General features: G+C 40.1%; 1 pseudogene; it reads left to right on the top strand.

Moving 5' to 3' along the window:
• Positions 1–7,116: 7,116 nt before the first annotated feature.
• LOC111747409 lies at positions 7,117–7,235 on the top strand (annotated as a pseudogene).
• The last annotated feature ends 1,249 nt before the right edge of the window (positions 7,236–8,484 follow it).

The following is an 8,484-nucleotide window of genomic DNA, read 5'->3' as shown; positions in this document are numbered from 1 at the left end:
AGGTGGGTAAGAGTAAGCTTCCTTTTTATACTGACTCTTATATTGGTTTTGCCCAAAATCCTCCCTTCCAGGTAACTGCTTTTACTCCCCCCGCAGCCACCCCATTCACGTGGTTTTCTCAGTTGCAGCCATTTTCTGCCATGACTCTACCTGCCCATCTTTGCTGCAGCTAATTGGGCTAGTGGTGGGCATCCAACATGGTCTGGGCCAATCAGAGCCCTTCTTCAGAACTTTTTTCATTAGTGTAGACTTAAAAAAAGATAGATGCAGGTGCTTCCAGAAGCTGTTTCTCACCATGTAGAGAAAGCCCATCTGCAGACAGAAGCAGAGAAGAAGTACTGGCCATGTCCAAGACCATGGATCAAATTGTTGCTGACATCCCACTGTTCCCCTTTTCAAGGTATGGTAGTTCAATCTTAATTGATGTCCATGAGCCAATAAATTCCTCCTTTTGCCAAATTCTGTTCAAGATAAGTTCCTGTCACTTGCAACCAAAATGGTCCTAGCTAACATAAAAAAAAAAATACTGCGATAAAAGAATATATTGTTCACATACTTAGAAACATTTATATATATGCAAAATATCTTTAGTTGTGCCAAATCAGGCCTAAGAGGAGGATGTTACTTACCTGTGTTTGTTCCCAGTGACACCTGGGAAATTTAACATAGCAAAATCCTTTCTCTAAAAGTCCATGTTCTAATTTCTGACTGCCTTTCCTTTCCATTAATTTCCATTTTGGTCTCTTCATCACCAGTTCAAACCTTAGAGAGATATTAGAGAGATATTTTCTTTCCTTCTTCTTTGACATCCTGTCTAAAATATCATCACGTCCATACTGTACAAGTTTGGAAAGAATATTCATTCTCATGGACTTGTACCCATCCTCTGTCTTCCAAATATTGAAAATTAAAAAAGGATAAGTTTCCAAGTATAGTCAAAATAGAGTAAGTGTACTTTGTCCTCTCTCTCCCACTGAATGAAATTAAAAATCCCGGACAGAATGCATAGAGCAACTATCTGAAGACTGAAAAGTAAGTGGTGGCAAGTACATAGATAGGGGAAGGAAAGCAGAACTCATAGAACCACTAAAAAAAAAAAAAAGTGAGTTTTCAGGTTTTATTTTTCTGTATCTGAGCCTAGATTCAAAGGCAGTCTGAAATCTGGGACTGTGTACCAAATGAGGACAGAGAGAGCTCAAAGAGAAACCATCCGTTTCTGATCTGAGGTATTCGAAAGCCCTTACAGGTGCGGGAGAGTGGGAGAAATTTTCTGGGTTGGTTGGTTTGTTGATTTTCCCATTCTCTCACTCCTGAGGCCCCAGGCAACTTCATTACAATGCTACATGAAGGCTACAGTAGCCAAGTAGGCACCTAAAACTTCAAGAGAGGAGTACCCTTCTCTCTGCTCAGAGAAATTGGGTTCTATATAGCGTGGGGAGAATCCCTATTGCTTTTTCCTCTATGTATTCATTCATTTCATGGCTCTAGATACGCAGTGGCAGGAAGTGCATGGCAGAGTGGGGAAACTAAAGGCCCAGCTTGCTAGCCAGAGGACCGGGAAGGGAAGACCTTGGGGACCAGAAAGTGTCAAGGAAGGAAGATCCAATCTCCATCTCCAGTGACAGGTCCTGTTAGGTCTAACCTTAGCAAATCATTGTGGCCTCATTCTCCTTGACAGTGATTGGTTTGGATATGACATGGAATGTGATTCTGGCCATCGAGAAATGAAAGGAAGGCTGCTGGGGCAGGAGCAAAAGGCAGATTTTGATATAGATTTCTCTGCTCTTCAAGGGAGAGAGAATGTTAGGCATCGTATCTGTGTACTAGAACCAAAACAGCTGTATTGGAAACACGATCAGAGCTGGAAGAGGACAAAGCTGACATTCTGAGATTGGCAGAATGGAAAAATGGAAAGAATCTGGAGCTGTGGAATTATCTAGTCTAGAGCTGTCTGACCCATGGGCTTCTTGTTGTGAGAGATAATTTTTTCCTGGTATTTTTTTTTTTTTTTGGTTGGTTGGTTGGTTGGTTTGTTTTGAGTGAATTGAGGCAGGAATTTCTGGAAACTGCAGTCAAGTTACCTAAGAGTAATACTTTATAAGGTACATAGTAATCAAAAAAAAGATTGCTAGACCAAGGTCAGATCCTCACCCACCCAACCTCGCCCTCATTTTATATTTTTTTAGGTCCATTCTCTGAACCCTGGGGTGGAACATTACTTAAATCTTTCTCAATGTTCAGAGGATGTATTAACTTCAAGGAAAAGTAAGAATACTATATCTGGAAGGGGGAGGGAGAGAGGACTCCCACTCTTTCAGGCCATCCACAGCTACTTACAGCATCCCTATAATGGCTCCCTGTGCAGGAAACAGGCCCTGTCACAGGTGACAACTCAACTGCAGTAATAATAATAGTACAGAAATAGTGAGATCAGCTCTCCAGGGGAAACTGAAAACATCTTATGTGTTAGAGAAAAATTCTCTGTCTGGATTACACATATCATAAAGTTTTAACCACCATTTCATTATCTTGTGAAATAGTAGATGTTTGACAAATATTTAAATAAATAATTTTATAGTAAACGTATCCCATTCATTTAAAACTCACAGCTATTTACATCTATCTACATTTTTTTGAGACTCATCAGAGTACAGACACCGTTTATATGAAGTTGTAAGAGCAGTGATTCTATTCTGAATTCTACTTTCCTTGAGTTTAGCATCTTGATGTAAACATATGTTCACATATGAACACAATTCACATCCTTTTCAGTTTCAGTGGTCATGAAGAATTCTGATACATCATGGTTCCCACCTTCTGGACATTTTGTTCACTTTCCATCTTCTCCTATTATGAACACATGCTATGAGCATCTTTGTATAAATGACTTTTTTTTTCATTTGAACTATTGCTTTAGGGTATATTCTCAAAAGTGGAATTACCAGGTCAAAGGGTATGCACTTGATCTTAGCCAAAAGGCCGAGGAGTGGTAAGTCAAAGGGTATGAATGCTTTCATAGTTTCTACTACAAATTGCCAACTTGCACTTCAGAAAAATAAAAACAAATTACAGAGTGGCCAGTAATGTGTGTGGGTTTTCCATGTAGAACCTAATATGAGAGATGTTATTGATTTTATTGATTTTTACTAATTTAATGTTGGCACTCCATACCTATTCTAATCTGTATTTCTTTAATTATTATTCAGGCTGAACATATTTTCATCTTAGTTTACTATTTGTAAAAATAAAAAAAGACATTTTGATAGAGGAAAAAAATATATTCGCTATGACAATATGGCAACATTATCACCTGTAAAGACGATACTAATGAAAGATGTTACGTGTCATTCTTTATATGTAAACAATACCTTCAGATCCTTTTATAAATTGTCAAGTAGAGTCCAAGTCTTAACCAAAAAAATTGCATTATTTGGTATCTATAAGCCTTATTCATAATAATTAAGATAATTTTCTAATTTCTTCATTTAGTTTAGTATTTTTTTGCTACCAAAAGTTAAAATTCTTTTATAATTGATTTGATTCACCTTGTTTCTGATGATATCTTCTATTGCTTTAAATATTGCAAATATATTTCTCCTCCATTGTAGGAAAAAATGTGCTATTTCATCCTCCTTTGATTTTTTTATGGCTGTTTCATGGTCATTTGTAAGGTGCAAACCTGAGGTAAATTTCATTACTGCCTGGACTTCTGACATATGTGGCCAAATTCTTCCCTTATAACAGTAACTGAAGATAAGAACACACAGTCATTTAGTTCTGTGAGTGGTGAGTTGGTGCAGAGCAATTCGAGTTCAAGATGCTATAGTACCATGCTTCACCCTCCTGCAGGTTTCCTTACAAAGCAGAAACACAAAGTAGAAGGGTGTTTGTAAGTATCATGAAATGAAGAAAATGTACACACGTGCTCACACACACACACACACACACACACACACACAAATTTTAATGCATATCTTTCTGTATTCTTACAACTGCATGTAAATCTATAATTACCTCAAAACAAAAAAGTGTAATTGGAAAAAATTTTTAAATGCATAGAAAGTTAGTAAGATATTTCTTTTAAATATATAAATTTCCAAATTCACACCCTGACTCTCAACACAAGTCCAGAAGCATGGAGGATTGTTATTCTTTATCATTAATTACGATATTCAGGACAAGGGCCACTAGGTGGTGATGTCTTTATTCTCAACCTCCCATTGTTTGAAGATTCAGCTTCCAAACACTACAGAGTTAAGGCCAAAGGCAGGTTTAGAAGTGCTGGTTTTTAACCAAATTGCCAAATATTTATTAAGGGTCACAAGCAATCTTGCTTGAAAGTGGAGCACCAGCTGTCAAGTAAACAACTTGTAGCAGAGAAAATTAATATTTTAAAGCTGCCAACAGCTTCTTTCCATGCTACAGTTTAATTTTTGAAGCTAGGAAACTGTCACTTTGGTAATCAAGTAGGTTTTGCATCCTAGAGTTTAAGGTGGAATTTGTCTTTAGACAGGTATTCCCTTTCTTCTGAAAGTGCCTCTGTGGTGACCTTTTTAGTTATGCAGACAGAGCTAAAGCCATTTCTTACCCTTTTTTTTCTGTGGACAGCACTGAACCAGTCAGGGCTTTGGATGTTAAATATTCTGTTCACTAATGAAAATTTGGTTTATATTTTAGCAGGACTGTGCCTTTGCAAATAAATTATTTTAAAATATGAATTTAAACTGTCCAGTCCCTGAAAATCATTGCTTGTTCTTGAGAAGTATTTCCTTTTTATCTATCTCCAGTGTTTATTCCCAATAGATGCCCAGTCCAGTCCCTGCCAGGAGAAAATTCAGGCCTGATAGTCTTCTCACAGTGAGGAAGAAGGACCTGGGCTAGGTTTGGCAGGTGCTCCCTGCAAACCACCTGCCCAAGTGCACAGGGTTGCAGCTGGTGCCAAGGCTGACCTTAGTCTGCCTCACTTCCTGGCCAAGGAGACATGAAGACCCCTGGAGGGCAAACAGGCTCTGCCCAATGGGTCACCTTCTCTGAGCCACCTGTTTCACCTCTGCTCCATTGGCCTTCCTCAGCCTGGACCAACACCCTGGCTCTGCTGCTCCTCACATTCCTGGATCATCTCTCTCGAAAGAAATTTCTTGTAAGAAATCTCCCCACACCCAGAGCCCCCTGCATTTCCATGAACACACACACACACACACACACACACACACACACACACACACACACACACACACTCTCTACCCCACCCAGATCCTCTCAGCTTCCTTTTACCGGTCCCATGTGTCATTCCCTAGATGCCTTCCCATGTGCTTTGCAAGGGATCTCACTCTGCAGACTTCAGAGGATGCCTCCCTGGGCTGTTAGAGATTTTACCTAGACATGATGATAGACAGAAGTGCCTGGGAGTTCATGGCCCTGGGCTACCAGCAGCCAATGCACGACTGGTGCAGAAGTATAAAAGCCAGCCCCTCTGCCTGGATGAGAGACAAAAAGAGGGGTACTTAGTGCTCCAGAGAGCCCCAAAGGATCAGGCTGATGCCGCACCTTCACCTAAAATCACTTTCTTATCTAACTTCCTCCTCCTCCCTATCCAGCTTGTCCTCCCCTAGGAGCATCTCCTTAATAAGTCACTTGCATACTCTCTCCCATCTTAGAACCTAGGGCACTGTCACACACTCTGATGACACACAGGACCACTGGTCTGAGCCCACTTGACCATGTGTGTGTTCTCAGGTTTGTGTACACACACGCACATTCAACAGGCATGTAGGTGTATAAGTATGTAAGCGTACAGGTATGTTACTTGAGAATGAGTATATGTATATTCTTGAGAACAAGTGTGCTTACCTGTGTTTGCATGTATGTCCAGATATACGTGTGTGTTTCTGTTTGTAAATGTGTGTATAGGTGAGGAATATGTGTGTACTAATATGTGGGCATACAAGAAGCAGTGGGTGTGTGTACACACACAAGCACATTTGTGTCTAGCCCTCATCCTTGGGGGTTAAGGGCAGAAGTAACTCGAAGCATCTGAACATCTATCTCTATAGCCAGCAGAGTTTACGTCCTTCTGACAGGCCAGAAAACAGCTAGGTCCTGGGTCACTGTGAAATGTCCATAAACAGCTTCATTTCTCAGTTAAGCAAACATCAGATCCACCTCCATACAAAGCCCACTAACACATAAATGAAAGACTTGGGAAAAAGAGAAATCCTGTGGTAGACGACACCTGGGCCACCAGGACTGAAGACACCCATTCCACTTGACTATTTTCAGCACATTTAAGTGCCTGTCAAGCTAAAATCCCTTCCACTCTCACCCAAAGGGCGTGGCTCACAATCTTCCACTTAGCTTTACAGACTTAGTCAAGTTGCTCATTCTCTCTGCCTCAGCTCCCTTGTCTGACCGTGAGGATGATTATAGCATCACTAGGTAATAATAGTATACTTACTCTGTTAGTTTTGTAGGGCTACCAGAACAATGTACCACAAACTGAATGTTTTAAATGATAGAAACCTATTGTCTCATAGTTCTAGAAGCTGAAAGTCTGAAATTAAGGTGTTGGCAGGGTTGGTTTCTTCTGAGGCCTCTCTCTTTGGCTTATAGATGGTTGTCTTCTCCCTATGTCTCTTCACATCATCTTCCCTGTATGCATACCTGTGTGTCCAAATGTTCCCTTTTAATCAGGACACCAGTCCTTATCGATTAGGACCCACTCAAATAATTTTGCAACCACTTTTACATCTTATTATTACAAGACATGAAAGGTCTGAAGTTGATATAATTCTTCTTCCTCCTCTATCATCATCATCATCATCATCATCATCATCATCATCATCATCATCATAGCAAAAATAGGGCTTACTATATGCCAGTACCAATCTAAGCACTTTACAAAAACTAACTCATTTTAAACCTTATGACACCCTATAGGTAAGTGTTAGTGTTTGGATTGTGTGTCCCCAGTACTAACCTCCAGTAGCTCAGAATGTGACCTTATTTGGAGATGGGTTCTTTACAGAGATATTGTAAGACAAAATATGAAAAGCTTTATAATAGAACACACAAAAGGTGAAAGAAAAGGTAAAAATTCATCTAAAAATGTTTACTCTTGTCTACGGCCATGTTACCCTGAACAAGCCTGATCCTGTCTGATCTCAGAAGCTAAGCAGGGTCGGGCCTGTTTAGTATTTGGATGGGAGACCACCTAGGAAGACCAGGTGCTGTAAGTGTAAAAAATAAAAAAAAAAAATAAGGGATTGTAAACTGACAAGTTCCTTGCAATCTGTGAGGTCAACCAACAGTTGCTTCACTTAAATAAATAAAAAAAAATTAAAAATAAATAAAAATATTTACTCTCTGGTTGTCGTGAGACCAATTTCTGCCACTTTATGGAGTATTTGAGCCTAGTTTGTATATTGCAAAACTTAACATACTAGGTGGGCAAAATGAACCCACTGTTAAACATCTCTTAAAACAAATGTTTGTACTATCACGCCTACAAGATACACTTTTTCCACTGCTGCTCATGATAAACAAGCAAAACCCACCCAGTCTGAAATTATCAGGAAAGAGACAGAAAATGAAGCCTTCCTTGCCTCTAGGCATCTCTTTTTCCATTAACTCGCAGCTCTGAGATCAGAGAACCCAAGAGAAAGGAGATCTTTGAATGCTTTGTTGAGTTTCAGGCTCAGGGAAGCTTCCAGGATAAATACTATAATTGTGTATATATATTGTGTGAGCCAATCAGAAAGCCCTGTGTCCACTGCTGGCCAGAGGAAATGGAAATTACTTCCTCCAGGACCTGGGTAGGAACCCAGAGGCTGGGCTGGCCAAATGAACAACACAATGGTGGCATCTGGTGGGAGACCCTGGCACTGATTCCAGTGCGCTTCATCCCCAGCTCTTCTTCTGATCACTGACCAGCACCTCCAATTTGCCTCTGTGGCCCTGGGGTGGCATCTGCACCCACAGGCCAGGACTAGCAGTCACTGTGGCCTCAGGCAGCCGGCTATTGCTTCGAAGGGTTAGGTGAACATAAATGCACATACTTAATAGAAATGGCTTATTTAGGACTTGGATAAATATTACATCAGATCTATTTGGGGATAAGTCACAGAAAATCTAATAGATTCAAATAAATAGAGGCATTTATTATTTGCTAACAAGAAAATGGGAAAAAGATGATCCTAGGGTTAGTTTGGTATCTTAATGATACCACCAAGGAACCAAGAGTGTCTATTTTTCCACACTCTCATCTTTGGCTTGTTGGCTTTTTGCCCTCATGCTTGCAGCCTCATGGTTGCAAGATGGCTGTTCCTGGTAACATCACCTCCTCCTTAAGGGTGGAAGAAGCTTCCTACTATTGCTAATTTCTTGGTTGTTTTATCCATCTGCTGTATGTCTTCTAAGTAACTCTACCACCTGCTTAAACAATTTCCTGCATTAAATTCCTTCTGTTGCAATAACAAAGCGATTTTG

This window comes from Pteropus vampyrus, unplaced genomic scaffold (genome assembly GCF_000151845.1).
Source record: "Pteropus vampyrus isolate Shadow unplaced genomic scaffold, Pvam_2.0 Scaffold220, whole genome shotgun sequence".
Lineage (NCBI taxonomy): Eukaryota > Metazoa > Chordata > Mammalia > Chiroptera > Pteropodidae > Pteropus > Pteropus vampyrus.
The sequence above is the reverse complement of the archived record's forward strand: the minus strand, read 5'-3'. Positions and strand labels throughout refer to the sequence as shown.